We start from the raw sequence: 17452 nt of genomic DNA, 5'->3' as shown, positions 1-17452 counted from the left end.
TCAGAAAGTCCCTCTTGGCTTAGAAAAACAATTTTACTGTTTGAATCTCTTTAACCTAGCCCTGATGTTTCCTATTTTCATACTAATGTTTAGTAAGTAATGCTCAGCCGTAGACTTGACACACAGTCGTATTTCAAAGCAAGTGAAGAATAGCTGCATGCTGACAAACCTCTGATCTGTAGTTCTAATGTACATCTGTGAGGTGGTGTCAGGACTGCAGCATGATCCATCCACCCATCAAGCCATATTTCATAATTGGTTATCCAATTCAGGATCTTAGATTGGCTGGAGGCTATACCAGTTGTCATAGGGCAAGAAGTGGGGTTCACCCAGGACAGGCCCACAGTTTATTGCAGGGCCAACACATAGAGTCAGACAAATATGTACACTCACATTCACTGGAATCTAGAATCACCAGTCAACCTAACAAGCATGTCTTAGGACTGTGCTGGGCAGCTCGAGTATCCGGGCAGAACAGGTAGAACATAACAATTCCAAACTGGAGGATTAAAACTCAGGACCTTCTTGCTGTGAGTTGACAGTGCTAAGTACTTCTAGCCCCACAGCATGATCTGCATTTCAAAACCTTTATCAGAAAAATAGTTTAGCTGGGTAGTAATTGCTGTTGGATTGAGTAATGTCACACTGTGTGAAATCACTGTTTAAAAGTCTCTGGATTTTGTCATGTTTTGGACCTTATGTTGAGTGGACTGCAGTTAAGGTGTTCACTCAGGTGACTAAGTTGCTGAAATTAAGTTTTGTTGAAAATACACTGAATTAGAACCAGACACTCACTTAGAATTGGATTCTAAAATTTGTTTTTTTTTTTGTAACACAAACTTCACACCAAAATTTATGGCATTGAAATGCAGCAGCACCTGAGGACCCGAGGGGGACAGAGAAGATGAGGAAAAGCATCCGACTTTAGAGATAAAACCAGAGAAGCTAACATTTCATCTATGATAAACCGGGTCAGGCACCCCGGTTAACTCCTCTCCTGCCTCTCCACGGTCTGCGTCTCGAGTCGCAGTAACGGGCCTACACATGCATATCAGCGAATTTTATTCAAACATGTACTGAGATTCTGTACCCGAGTTGCCACATGTGAATATTTCTTTTTCTGAAAACATAATGAAATGTAAGCCATAATGCTTCACACATGCATGACCTATTTTGTGCTGCTGACCCTCCAGAGCAGCTGTAATCCAAGCACACTAATGAGTGGAAGGTTATTAAGATATTACGCAGAGATGGTCCATGCTGCCCCCATTATTTATTTTTAGGAAAATAAATGAAAATGGAAATGGAAAATTATGCTTTTCATTCTACATTACAATATGATTTTTTTTAAAGTTTAGTTTCATCACAGTAGTCTTGAGTGAAGAGTGCTCTTTAGTCAAAAAAAATGAGTAATTTTTAAAAAATATATATTTAATTTAATTCCTGAGTGGAAATGCACCATTTTGGTGTACCAGTATAGCTTGCACACCACACATAAATATTGATTTAGCTGATTTTCAACTGTGTGTGTTTCACTGACATCACTTCTCTGTCATCCTCTTATCAACTCAAACCTATTATGCTATCCCTCTGCAATATGCACACCTCTCATGGCAGATAATCTATATATATCTGACAATTACCGAGCATGCCTATTTTAAATTCTTTCTCTCCGTCGCTTACTTTTGGTGTTGCTGAGTGTTATCATTTCTCTGGCAATAAATCTTTCATGTCTCTGAATATGATTTACCACTTATGCTCATTCATGACAGTGCTTCAAAGTACATAAGCATGCTCACAGTCAATACAGGGTTGCAGCTTGGACTGCTCAAACAAAAATACACACAGATTTACAATAAAGCCTTAATTCTTATGCAATATAACTGGTATAACTGAAATGAACTTTATATGATTAGAATCATCGCTACAAAAGTGATCAGAAGACGTATTTTTAATAAAGATCTCAGACTAATGGCATGCTTTTGTTTCCAGATAGCTAAAGCTGCACATGTTCATTCAGTATCATTTTTGAACATGTCTTAACACAGCAGGTTGATAGCATTTGCCAGTGTAATGTTGCTTCTATACCCTGTGCTGTAAGCACTCTCCTCTGTCTTGCTAAACTCTATGGAATAAAGAAAGAGCCAAAAATCATCTTTTGTATTCTGTTTGTGTTTTTATGTTAAACAAGGCCTTGGGCAGCCAACCTCAGACAATCAGCAAAACAATGTGGTTTTGACACTTGATTTCATCAATGATCCAGTTAGCACTTATGATAAGAGGGGCAAACATCTGTAAGCTTTGAAGAAAATTGCTTTCTGTGAGACACTCTAGCTCTGATAAAAAAAAAAAAAAATACTATATTCATACCACAGGAAAAAACAAGCTGATAAACCATATCTTAAAGCATTACAAGAAGAACAGTTCAAGTTCACATTTGTAGCAAACCACAGCTGCAAAGTGGCACAATTTAAATACAATTCATAACAAAAGTAAACATGCTTTTTTTTTTTACTCTTTTTTTCTTTGAAGAAGAGAAAAGCGTTTAGTAGGCTCCCTTCTGTTGGGTCTGGGGGCAATTTAAAACTGCATAATTTAATAACAGATAAAAGTACACTGTATTGAACATCATAAAAAGCTGGCAGACACTGTCCTATTGAACCGCCAAAGCAGGTCTCGATGAGGACTTCATCCTGAGTCACCCCCGTGTCCATAGCTCATGATTGATCGATAATTTGCCAGTGCCTTCTCCAGTACTCCCAATACATCTCCTTATATTTTTGTAAGTACACAACCATGCTTAACTATTTATCTAGCTTTATTTCTATTTTTTCATTAGCTTTTTTCTTACTCTTTGTTCCTCTTAGACTGAACAGAGTTGTGCTTAGGAATGATGCACACACACACACACACACACACACACACACACACACACACACACACACACACACACACACACACACACACACACAAAACACACACTCATTTTAATGTTTATACCAAATTATTATTTTGTTACTATTTTGTCCCGATATCGCCTTCTGTTCCTTTCTTTGGTTTCAAAATAAAATGTATAAAAAAATGTAAAAACACTCAAGTAAGCAAAATCAGTATGATCAAATACCAAATGGTCCCCATTAACTAATGAACTGGTTCAAATAGATAGTAGCTTTTACATTACAATTTGGGAAAGTGAGATGTTGTGTGGGAATTTGGTAAGAAAGGCTGCTGATATGCTGGAAGAGCTGTCATTATTATTTCAAAACCGAGCCAGAGTGCAGACACCAGAGGTTTGTCCTATGACGCAGGATTAGGGGCTTAGTGAGGTAACCTTAACCTTAGGTTTTCAGACCTATGAAAGCAATTTATGAACAATGTAACAAAAGGAAAATCTCTCTATGGACATTTAAGTGTATAGCTATAATCATACTACAATCCTGTCAAAGCTTTTCTCTTTTTCTTTTATCAGTACTGTTGCTTTCAGCTTCTATTTTTCTTTAGCCAATATTTTGATCTTTATTTTTAAAATATAGTGCTCTGCTCTGCTGTTAGTAGGACTGTCTATGTCTGTGACTGCTTAGCAGGATTTCCAATGTTGGTGTAAGTGAAGCCAGATAAGGGAACAATATTGGGTAATTTGAACTTGCTTTGTACTGTAGTGGAGGCCCCAGGAGGCAGACAGGCATGTGGATAATACAACAAAAGTAATTTTAACAAACTTGTGGGGTGAAAAACAAAAGGTGTTGTTTGGGAAAGCAGTTAGGTCCCATCAAAACACCAACATACAGAATAAAAAAAATAAAAAGCTTGATGATAGTTGATGAGATGTATTAAAAAATTCTAAATTGTCACATGTAGAGGTTATGCAGTACTACAGGGTGGGCCATTTATATGGATACACTGTAATAACATGGGAATGGTTGGTGATATTAAAGTCCTGTTTGTGGCACATTAGTATATGAGAGGGGGCAAACTCCTCAAGATGGGTGGTGACCATGGTGGCCATTTAGAAGTCGGCCATCTTGGATACAACTTTTGTTTTTTCAATAGGAAGAGGGCCACGTGACACATCAAACTTATTGGTAATGTCACAAGAAAAACAATGGTGTGATTGGTTTCAACGTAACTTTATTCTTTCATGAGTTATTTACAAGTGTCTGACCACTTATAAAATGTGTTCAATGTGCTGCCCATTGTGTTGGATTGTCAATGCAACCCTCTTCTCCCACTCTTCACCCACTGATAGCAACACCGCAGGAGAAATGCCAGCACAGGCATCCAGTATCCGTAGTTTCAGGTGCTGCACATCTCGTATCTTCACACCATGGACATTTGCCTTCAGATGACCCCAAAGATAAAAGTCTAAGGGGGTCAGATCGGGAGACCTTGGGGGCCATTCAACTGGCCCACGATGACCAATCCACTTTCCAGGAAACTGTTAATCTAGGAATGCTCGGACCTGGTACCCGTAATGTGGTGGTGCACCATCTTGCTGGAAAAACTCAGGGAACGTGTCCGCTTCAGTGCATAAAGAGGGAAACACATCATCATGTAGCAATTTCAAATATCCAGTGGCCTTGAGGTTTCCATTGATGAAGAATGGACCCACTATCGTCCAATTTTTGTTTTGCCCATTCTGCAAATTCTGTGCGCCGATCTGGGTCATCCTCGTTGAGATGCTGCAGTAGCTGGAGTTTGTAAGGGTGCCATTTGTGAGTAGCTAATATCCGCCAAAGGGATGTATGACTAATGCCACTCTCCAGTGACATGCGGCGAGTGCTACGCTGTGGGCTCTTGCTGAATGAAGCTAGGACAGCCACTGATGATTCTTCATTAGTGACAGTTTTCTTGAGTCCACATTTTGGCAAATCCAAGACTGAACCAGTTTCACAAAACTTAGCAAGCAGTTTGCTAACTGTAGCATAGGAGATGGGTGGTCTCGTAGGGTGTCTTGCATTGAAATCTGCTGCAATGACCCGGTTACTGCGTTCACCAGATATCAACACAATTTCGATCCGCTGCTCACGTATTAACCTCTTCGACATGTCAATGGCTGTGAACAAAGAGAAACTTGTAAATAACTCATGAAAGAATAAAGTTACGTTGAAACCAATCACACCATTGTTTTTCTTGTGACATTACCAATAAGTTTGATGTGTCACATGGCCCTCTTCCTATTGAAAAAACAAAAGTTGTATCCAAGATGGCCGACTTCTAAATGGCCACCATGGTCACCACCCATCTTGAGGAGTTTGCCCCCTCACATATACTAATGTGCCACAAACAGGACTTTAATATCACCAACAATTCCCATGTTATTACGGTGTATCCATATAAATGGCCCACCCATTTATATGGATACATATAAAGGCAATCAATCTTCGATTGATTGCCTTTTCTGCTCAGAAGAATCCCCATTTGATTTAGATCTTGTAGAATGTCACATGTTAGTCTCTAAAATTAAAACTGGTGAGTGCTACTCTTGCAATCACATATGATTTCCTTTACTTGGCTTCTCCTCACTGTGGAGGACTGGCAACAGTACAAAGAAACTCTGCTAACTTTACCATTCTAAATAAGACTTAAAGGTCAGTGGTGTAAAACATCATTATAAACAGCTGACCAGATGACCGGTAAGCAGCAAGTTACAGCCTAAGCGAACCTTCTGAATGAGACCCCTGTGTCTGTCTTTAAACCATGTGCCAGTCACCATTAATGCTTGTTGCACCAGCATGGCTTTTCCTTCTGCCTGACACTCAGTTGTACTCAGTCTACCCTCAATTGCTGTCACTTGTGTCCTAAAGGCTGTCATCTCCACTTTGTGCTCCATTGCCGCCATGTCTTCTCCACTGCTCTATTTTTCCCAGTTCAGTCAGGCTTGTGGCTGTTTGTCAGTAGAGGCTGATTGCCCAGTTATTTGGTTTAGCTGTCTGCCTCCCTGTTGCTCTGCCACTACATTTTGTCTCCAGTGAGACATTTCATTATCTATCAGTGCCTCAGCAAAACCACATTTCTTAAAGTACCTCATGCTCATCATTTTGTTCCCTTTAATGAGCTATTGTTACCCTTTCTACAACTATACAGAGCATACAACCATGTATGCCTATAAACTTTGCTTAGTAACAGGAGCTTTGTGCGTTGCAAGCAATGTCAGTGCATCCTAGTTTGTTTTGATGAAAGCAACATTATGAGTCTCACAATATGAAGCGATATCCATCAACAATGCAAGGCAGCAACACACCTGTAGAGGTCAGCATCTGTCTAATCTTTTTCCCATGGAATATGGATATTGTGTTCAGTTTTAACAGCCTTTTCCTTAAAATTCTAAACCAGTACTTTTGACCACAATAACAGTCGGATGTGGTATAGTCATAATAATAGTTTTAGAGAAAAAAAAATTTAAACAAACAATTTCCTTCTCCTTGTGTCTTTAAATTCAAAAGCAAGTGTATACTTTTCTGCTTGCAATATACGTTAAAACCTATCTGGTAAAAATAAATAAGTAAGCTGTAACATTAGACTATTTTCCCAGCTGAATTTGATGCATAGTAATCATTTCAGGAAATAATCATTTGATACATCTTGTCAAACAGATGGACTTATAATTCAGCAATCTTGTTTTGAGTAATTGTTTATGAAAATGAACTGTTTATTTGGCGCAAAATAATATAGTTGACATGCAACTATTTAAATTCTCTTTTTTTAATTGGCATAAGATGACTCGTTTAATATAGGCAATTTAGACAACTGTTGAACAGACGATTACAATTCTCAAACAAGCCGAACACATTTTTATTTCAAGACAAATAATAATTAATTGTATCAGTTCCTGTTAGTGCTCATGCCATTCTATTTGTCATTTCTCAGCAGAGTGAAAAGCCTGAAAGTTACAAGGCAAAAAAAATAAAAGCCCTCTGGCAACAGACATTTGTCAGTATACAATTCTTTAATTAACCATAATTATGTGTGCCATTTACCTATTTAAAACACAGTGTGAAACACAGTATATGTACAAAGTATATCTATGGGATGTAATCAAAATGCAAGTGGGATCACACCTGTAAAAAACAAAAGATTGCACGCTTCAAGTTAGTCTCCTTGGCAGGTTTTCACCACTCACTCGCCACTCATTTGGATCATTCCTTGGTAGTCCTGTTCTTACCACTTGCAGGCATATACAGTATTTGTAAGAAATTCTACATTTCACCCACTTTGTCAAAATGTTGACCCTTAAACTTGAATTCCATGTTGGGCAACAGTACAAGGGAGCTGTTGAAAACAGGATGTTCAGGGAGCCATCTAATAGGATCACAAGTAGGGGTAAATGTCCTAAGAGATTACCTTATACCTTAATAGAGGTCAAACTTAAATCAGTGGTTTTTACTTTTGAGAGACACAGTGTCATAAATTCTTATCACATTTCAAATATAACTTCACTCACTCAAACATTTCTATTTCCTCTTCTGTTTCTTCTAAGAAAATTTGATAAACTGAAATTACTCAGTGTCAAAATATGGTAGAATAGATTAATATCTAAATTTATAGATGGTGACTGCCTAAGGTGTAGCCTGTAATCTATAACTCAATTACACCACTTTGCTATTTAATTTGCACAGCACACTTGGCACAACCCCTTTCTGAATGTCAGGCTAGTATGTTTTTTTGCATTGTAGCCTTGATGAACATTACATTTTCTACTCTACTCACATTAATAAGAACATCCCTCATAGATACATAGCCTAATAATCTATTTCATGTGTACACTTAATTGGAAATGTCACGGAGCAAAACTGTCATCAGGATTGCATCTGGAATGTAATATCACTTTTGACTACTGCATCATCTCAAGGACTATATTATAAAGGACCATATTCTGTGTAAAGTCAGCATAATATCACTAACGTCACTCTTGTAATGTCACTCTTGTAATGTCACTCTTGTAATGTCACTCTCTAAATACTCCAGCACACAATTTAAAACCAAATCAAATGAACACACTGGAACTTGACAGGTGGTGTCACTGAAGGGATACTCGAGCTCATCTGACAGAGCTGTGGGTGGGAGTATATCAGACAAGATGATAAAAACACCCACAGGGCCACAAAAATGCAAAAAAAAAAGTTTAATATGTAATACTGCGCACATTTGAAACGGAGCATGTTGAATTTGATCCCTAAACATTCAGCAGAGAAAACGTCTCAAAAGGTGACAATCATATGAGGCAATTGTGCTAGGGTGACTGCTTTAGGTGGATAAACAGCAAAAGTTCATTTACAATGTAGGGTTTGCATGGAGGAAGTCAGATGAGAGATGTAGTTCAGGTTGGAAGGCTAGCTGAGTAGGCGGACAGGTACAGCCTGTAGAAGTGGCAGGCAGAGTCAGTGGAGATGGACTAATTCCACCTCCCACAAATCCTCCAACAGTTGATTGCCTGGGTGGGCAGTGTCGGAGGCAATCCTCCCTGCCCTCCTCTTTGCTCTGGCATTAGGCGACTGCTCAGTGGAGAGCAACTGGCAAGCAATGACCCTCTCAGCTGGATGACACACTGCAGCTTTTCCCCTAGAGCAAGAAGAAATGGAGCTATGGCAGACTGCAGAGGATATCAGGACAGTCTTGATTGCCGATCTTTATCCGAAGACAGGATATGTTCTGATATGTTTATCCTCATTATTTGTCACAAAGAAAAATATGCCTTTCTTTTTTTAATGGAAAGCTGCTCAGATTTTGGTGCAGGCTTAAACGATAGTAGCAGAATTGTTTTTCATTGAACATTTCTAAGGCAATAATGCTACAGGCAAATAAGACGGGCAAAGGCTTTGTTGATCTTTTTACACTTCTATTCCATCCTAACATTATACCATGAATTAAATTCATTTTAGAAATAGAATTTGATGCTATGACATGTATAGCAGTGGTGCTGCCTGTTATAGCATCTAAAAGCTTCTGCTTGAATAGAGCTTGCTGGCTACTACACTGAAGCACTGTAAATAAAATGAACAATGAAAGTAATTCAGAGCATGAAATGACCAGCATTTTTTCTGTTCCAAAATAATCTGTTTGGAATGTATGGTATGTGGTATTCCCCTGTGGTCAGCTAGTTCATCTTGTGGTACTCATGGCAGACTATGAGAGAAAAAATAGAACTATACAATTAAAAAATAACCTTAATTACATCCAAAAAGTAGTGGAAATCTTTTTGTTTGGCAAATACACAATCTTCTGATGTTCTGATCTTTCATTGTTCTGCGATTCTCATCATTCCTCAGTAATGTCATACAGGTGTCTGATTGGTCCCATGTTGGTGATGAAAAACTGTTTATTCACACGAAGAGCAGAGTCCTGCATTGTCATGGAATTAGCCTGGGATTATAACATTTTCTGTTTAAAAATAGTCTGTTCTAAGTGGAATGGATGAAATAAAAATGGTAATAGGTATTCCTCTTTGGGAAGGTGTATATCATATTCAGTTAGAGTTAATCTTGTGGGACTCTTGGCAGAAAAAGATAGAAAAACAGAAGTACACAATTCAAATCTATGCTTGATTATACCCCCAAATGTAATGACCCAAATATACATTAATGTGTAACATTCCTGTTCTTTCATTGTTCTGTAATTTGTAGAATTCCTCAATATTGTCATCAATACTGGAGGTGTCTGATTGGTCCCATGTTGGTGAGGAAAAATTGTTTATTCAAATGAAAAGCAGAATCGTGCACTGTCATGGGATTTTCCTTGGAGTACAGAAAGACAGTGAGTGTCTAAATCCTGCAAAAAAAATCTGGAAATAGTGGTGTAATATTAAAGTAAAAGCATAGAATTACCAAGGCAATAATAATTGCATAAGCAAGCAAAATTAATAAAGGTAACGTGGTGATTCTTGAGGTAAGGCACCTTTCAAATGCAGAAAATTAGATCACTATCTAGTGTGTATACTATGTTAATATTAACAGTAATGTATTTTATGAGGTTTCTTACAAAGCAGGCAAGGCTGCTATATGGCCATTTTTTGTTTTTGTTTTTTCAGAGTGCATCTGAATATATTGAATGAAAACTGATGTTGCAGAGGCTCTGGTGTCATCTTGTGTCTTAGATTAGTAATAATATGATGTAGCTTTGTGAAGTGGAATTATGAATAAGCCAGCAGGGAAGAAGCATTCCCGAGTAGAAAATACAGAGCACTATAATGCATATGTTGTCCAAACTAATACTAGTCACATATTTCAGTGTTGTACTACTGATGAAGAAATGTAATCACGGTTTCATCATATTCAAAACTGAATATACTGAATAAACCTCTGTAAATAGTACTCATGGCCACTGTTATGACAATTAGCATATTAATGATCATGAAACTGACCTCACGGCCCATTGGTAGTCAGTGGTGTCACTCATTGTGCAAATGTACTGTTTATGAGAGTGGAGGAACCTGCTGTCAGCTGAGACTGAAGAAGTCACTTGGATGAGTGATGAAACATTGCTACCACTGAAAATGCAACATCCAGATGAACAGAATCAACTTTTTGGGATATTGAACCTTTAGCTGACCTTTAGCTGTGACAAAGGCAAATGAAATATTTACTACAGAAGGAAATGATCCCATTTTAAAGACCCATGAGGTCTGTGTGTCTTGTAGCATAACTCGCAGAATGCTTTGGCCATAGAAAAGGCTTTACATAGTTCCTAATGCATTGCTTAATTTCACTTTAAAAAACAAACAACAACAACAACAACAAAACAGTAATACACTATTTTTTTCAGTATCCCAGTTGGATCTGTATGTTTTGCATTTTAAGGCTTACTGAAAAGGAAGTTTGAATTCCATTCCACATATTCAAGATTAATTAAAGGTTAAACTTTTTGATTAAAGGTTTTAAATGGACACTTAAGCTTAAGGTCATGAAATGATGGCCAGACGGTCTCTAGATTTTCTGGTAGAGAGCAGAATTCATGGTTCCATGAAACATGGCAAATAGTCCAGGTTATGAAGCAGCAATGCATCATCTTTTCTCTTGTCAGTCCTCAGAATAATTTCAAAAGTCTTGGAGATCATCAAAATGTTCTTTAGTATGTGTAAGAATCTTTGTGTTCTTTTTGGTCAGCAGGGTTTTCTTCTTGGAACTCTCGCATGGATGCCATTTTTGCCCAGCCTGTTTTTATTGTTAAATTATGGACTCTGACCTTAACTGTGACAAGTGAGGCCTGCAGTTTTTTAGACATTTTTCTGGGTTCGTTTGTGACCACCTGAAGGAGTCATTAATGTGTTATTAGATTAATCTGGGTTGCCTAGCCACTCCTGGGAAGGGTCGCCACTCTTTAAAGTTTTCTCCATTTGTGGATAATAGCTCTCACCGTGGCTCACTGGAGTACCAAGGCCTTAGCAATGGGTTTGTAGCTTTTTACAGACTCACTTAGATTGTGGCATGATGTCTTTTCAGATCCTTTTGCCTACTTCACTTTGCCAGACATATTATGTTTAAGTGATTTCTTGATTCAACAGGTCTGGGAGTAGTCAGGTCTGGGTGTGTCTAATGAAAATGAACCAAGTTTTCCAAAAACATGTGGTTAATTACTGTTATTTCATGTTAATGGTAAATGGCCTGTATTTATATAGCGCTTTACTAGTCCCTAAGGACCCCAAAGCGCTTTACATATCCAGTCATCCACCCATTCACACACACACACACACACACATTCACACACTGATGATGGCAAGCTACATTGTAGCCACAGCCGCCCTGGGGTGCACTGACAGAGGCGAGGCTGCCGGACACTGGCGCCACCGGGCCCTCTGACCACCACCAGTAGGCAATGGGTGAAGTGTCTTGCCCAAGGACACAACGACCGAGACTGTCCAAGCCGGGGCTCGAACCGGCAACCTTCCGATTACAAGGCGAACTCCCAACTCTTGAGCCATGATCGCCCAAACAAGGGGTGAATTACTTTTTGGATAACAAATGAAATGATCATGCATCATTTAAGAACTGCATTTTCTATTTACTCGGTTATCTTTGTTTAATAGTGAAATTTGTTTCAAACATTGAAGTGTGACAAATATTAAAATATGCAGTCTTTGATTTTCAGGTTTTGCGTAGCTACTGTCATTTTCTTATTAGCAGGTTATCATAAATACTGTTCACAGAATAGCACATTTATTCATCCATAATTATTTTGAATGCATTCTTTGACTTGGCATAAGAATTTGCTGGCTGTATATGCCCTGAGAGCCAAACAGTTACAGTCTGAATTTGTGAGCTGTTAGAGCAAAAGTTCTAGGTGAGAATCTGTGACTTCCCTGCACACTGTAGGAGTTAGTTGAGCAGCCACCATGTAGATCTTGCAATGAACTGAGCAAAGCCTGCTTGGTTTTTTTCTGTCACAGTTGAAAAGAAAAGTACATAACACTAACATGTGCACTACAGACTTCATGGACATGCACCTGGCAGTAGACTATATTCTAGAGACACCAGCCTATGCTTTGCTAAATCGAATAGGAAATGTACTTGAAAAGATCAATAGCTGTAATGTATAAATGTATAATAAACTAGACTATAAGAGGCAGAATTATATGTGCTATATGAATGTTAAATTAATATGTGAAATGCTGTTGTTTAAGTGCAGGTTCGCAGTATTTTGCATGCCATATTTGATTTAAATAACAGTAAACATCTTGTAGCAGATGAAAGCTATGTAGCATTGCTTGTTTTGGCCAGCTCAAATGATGTATCATTGGATTCCACATTATATTAATACAGTAAATCTCTGTGTAGTTAATAAAAACAGAAGCACACATACATGTTTTTGCTTGCATATACCGCCCAAATACCACCCAAGCATAAGCAAGTATTTTTTGTAGATGTACTGGGCATAAATATGTTTTCTGGAAACAATAATGCCCATTATTGTATTTATATGTAGATTTATATTTGCTTATCCAGGTTTACTGAAGCACTATATGGCATTTACTGGCTGTATGCCCATTTACAGACTTGTTTGATGGTGGCATCTGCTGTTATTCATACTGGTGCATAATGAATGTGTTGTTTATAAAATACCACTTCATATGTCATGGCTATATGCTGGAACTATTATACATCTTAAGTTGTGAAAAAGAAAAAAAAAGTTTCTGTGATGTGACAGAAACTAGAAACCCAGAGCGTTCGATTTTTCATGAACTGACGTATAGAGGATTATCTACAGGCTCTTGATGAGATTATAATTCAACTTCTCCGCAGCAGTTCTCATTCCACATTACTCACTCTTATTTCATCCTGTTTTCAGCACTTGGGGACTTTAAACTAAATATCAACGATGAATTAGTAAAAAGCATACTTTCGTACATCAAGTGCAGATCTAAATGTCACATTTGGAGAGGCAGAGGCAATCGCTGCTTCTTTTTCTTGCAAACACGCACAATGGTCCATTCTAAGAGCAACCTGCATCAAAACCAAAGAAGAAACCAATGGTAGTTATCAAGAAGAAGCATGCTGACAATAGGCTCACCGTCTTTGTTGACCTAATAAGGGAAATCAAAAGCAAGGGCTGAAACAGACTGCTGAATCAATATAAAGCACTTACCCTGATTGGACACTACGACAGAGACATCGGTGTTAAAGCCGGTAAGGGGGGTTAGCTCACTTTTACTCCCTGCCTTTCTGTTGTCTCCTTTTCAAACAAAGAGTGATAACTCACATTGATGTAAACATCTATTATTAATACATCAACCACATATCATTGTTATGTTGCAGGATAGTTATTTTGTAATACAACGCAGAGCACATATAAAGAAATGTTACAGTACAGTTTACACTATCACTCAGATCTTTCTCATATGAAATATCCATTTGTTAAATGCAACTTATCATCAGTAGGACAACAGCTTACTACAAGAAGGCAAGCTGCACAACAATAAGAAGGCAATCTTTGTATAGCATTATAAAATACAATCATACAATCATAACTTTTCAGCAGCCATAACACAATAAAACACATTACAAATTTTACATGAGGAGGAAATCATCAAGTATCCACCATTAAACTTCATAATCTATGTGATGCAGCTTGTAAGGTATATTTAAAAAGTGGGATTGTTGTTCATGAAAGAGTGAGAGACGGCTCTTATCATGGTTTGGAAACTGAAAGGTTATATTTATTATTAATCATATAGATATAGTAGTTTCTCATAGCCAGGTACAAGTCCGTCTCAGGTCCTTACATGTTATGGGAGTCTGAAAGACCAGTTGATTGATTTCTCCTGAGGCTTTGAACTGTGCCCTCAAACAGCTCCACACTTTTGGCGAGTGGGAGCTGCCCTTATAAAAGCTAATGTATGCATGGTACGACACTGGGCTCCAGTACAATCAACGAGCACTGTTAACGGATGCAGTTCATTTTGTCCAATAATGTTATTTAAGTCTATTACAGTAATTCCATTCCAATTAAGCCAGCTAAATTAACTTACTCTCCTGTCTCTTTAAACCACATATTGAACACACACATAATCATTTTGGTAAGAATTATTAAAAACGATTTGAAAAAGAACAAAACTGTACATAGTTTATGTTCATAAACTGCATCAGTAAACATGCTGATAACACTGCTAACACTTTAGCAATCTTACCGCTCAAAAAATTTCAGCAATTAATATCTGTGAAGCTATTTTTCTTTAATCTAGTTTATTACACTTGCTTGGGAAGCAGGTGGGATAAAATTGTAGCTACAAAATTGTTGATATTAAAATGTTCATATTTTGTTTCATTGAAATTGTTTGTTTACATTTCAGCAGTCAGGTGAATCAAGTAATCACTTACAAGAACCTGTCTTTATTTGTATTTATTTTACCTATTTATTTTAGATTAAACAGAGCACTGTACTGGGGTACAGTTTGCTTAACTTTTTATAGATGCACATTTTACTGGACATAAGATAAAAAAAAACGGAGAATCCCTGCTACCTGTGTGCTGATGACATGTCTCAGTAACACAAGCTACGCTCATTCCACCTCTTTGAATAGCGCCTCTCTCTGCCAACCTATCTGATGACATCACTGGGTAATGCAATTCTCTCCTTTTTTTTGTTTGAGTGTAACAACTGAATTCTCATGTGATGCAATTCATAGCAATGACTTTTAAACTATTGAAAAATAAAATGATTACAAAATCCCCAAAATTATATCAGCTGTAAACTACTTCTGTAAGAAAAAGAACCAAAGCATTTAAAAATACTGTATTCTGGGTCTCAATGTAAGAATAACACACAAATATATTACTTGGAATGTGAGAGAAGCTGGAAAAATTGAGGCCCTTGACAGACCTTAGGGTAAACTGAAATAGAAAGACGTTTTAATTTATCCAGTCACACACCACATAACTTGCAATATTTTAAAGTATCCAGTATCCAAACACTGCCTTAACCTCCTTATGAACTTAATCTACAGCTTTTTGCCCCCTTTCCTGTTTCAGTTTTTGTATTTATATGTACTTGATACCCAAGTGCATGACATTTGGGTCTAAGCTCTGAGATGTCAGACAAAATGTCACCCTTTAGGTGCTATAGGTAAAAATACACACTTACATTAACAATTTGACTTTTTTTTTATCCCCTTCTCCAATAAACCTCCTCCTTCTACAGTATATTTGGTGCAACACATATATAATGTAAGGCTTTAAGACAATTATTTGTTTTTACTCATAAAGGCAGGATGCCACAAAATGAACTGTTGCTGAGTATTAAATTTCATTCAGGGCATTATGGGAATCAGCAAAATGCACCTGACTTCCACTGTGGAACTGCACTGCAGAAACCACTTATGGTGACAGAAGGGTAATGATTTATGTTTTCTTTAGAGTCCTCAGAAAATAGACTGTAATGTAATTTATTTATGTGAATCACCCTTTCCTTACTGTGCTTCATTATTCTTGTAAAGGATTTGTTTCTCTTAGAGACAAAGTTCAGGTCAATATGCAAGAAGGATATAGGTAACAACCAGTAATACAACTCAAACTCTAAGTAAATGTTTGCCAGATGGGCAATTAGGTATCATGAAACAAAAAAAAAAAAATGCATTATTTTATTAATGGCTTTACAACTTGGAAGGAATTTCAGAGAGCATTTTTTCGTGGATTATTTTATGCAGATGTTTTCATTTTTTTTTAGCTATGCAAATTATAAGTGGGGCAAATATGTTTTCCAGTCATATCATTATAGATGAAATAGATAAGATTTACCACCCGCTTACAGCCCTCTTTGGCTTTAACATAATTGTGCCTTCCTGCTGTATGATATAACTGTATGCAAGCTGACAAGCGTGACCACAGTATATTAATGCATTGAGCAAACTGGGTCACAGATTCATCCATAATCAAAATACACCTTGTACAAGGTTTTTTTTAATATTACAAAAATGTCAGAGATGACCATGACCAGAGAATGAGAAAAAAGAAGAAAATGCAAATATAGTTAGACTGTCGGAAAACAATGTGGTCTAATGAAATTCCACTAAGCTGAGCTATGATAATAGGATTTGATTTAAGGTTACCATCGGTTTTGTATTAGTGACTTACTGAGGTAATTAGCTTATATTGTCCTTTTGTTAATATGTAGACACTGGTGTTAAATAATACTTATCAATTTACTAAATAAAGGCCACTGGAATTAATCATCCTGGTATTAATTATTGGAAAATAGCCAAGTAAACGATGAAAGAAAACCCATTCATTGTGCTTGAAAGCAGGATAGATGCAGTGATGGGACTGATTAATTTACTTCTTAAACTGTCAAAGCAGAGGACTCGGTGATGGGGAGAACCATTTCAAATATTCAAAGGGGTGAATGTTCTTGTGAAACATCTATTAATCATGGAGATTTTGGCCAGGCAGATGAATTGTGGTGTCGCTTTTCTATGCACGCTGCCACAGAATCATTAGCTACAACATTCGCTCAAGCCCGAACAGACACGGAGGCTAATCAGCAGCGGTAATGGACACACTTCATAATTGTCAGTCTTTTGGTAACGAGACCTAATCTGGGGAGACTGAGCGCATACTACGAAGGCAGCTTTGATCGTATGAGCTGAGAAAGCGATGTGCCTATATACTCATTATTTTACTTCAAGACTTGTGTCCAAAGAATACATCGGCTTTTCAGCATTTAATACCACAGTATTTTCAAACTACAAATGTCGTCCTATTCTTACAGTTACTGAAGCGAAGTGAGTTCTCTATAATTAAGGCAACTTTATAGGCACTGTTCCCAAGCGAGTGTATGTACGAGTACCTGTGTTAGATGTTTCATCTTTATTAGCCAGAGCATGGTAAGCCTGGCTCTTCATGCACTAATCCCCAGCTAAAGAAACAGCTTTCAAGGAATTAACATCAAAAGTAAAGCTTTGCGTGCCGGCGGGGGAGCTTTCAACAGAGCCTGCCTCAACTATCTCCTAAGTATTTTCAGAGCCTCA

Source organism: Mchenga conophoros, linkage group LG10 (assembly GCF_057382185.1).
Source record: "Mchenga conophoros isolate Kocher_MC1m ecotype Shallow Benthic linkage group LG10, M_conophoros_male_GT1.1, whole genome shotgun sequence".
NCBI classification, from domain to species: Eukaryota; Metazoa; Chordata; class Actinopteri; order Cichliformes; family Cichlidae; genus Mchenga; species Mchenga conophoros.
The sequence above is the reverse complement of the archived record's forward strand: the minus strand, read 5'-3'. Positions refer to the sequence as shown.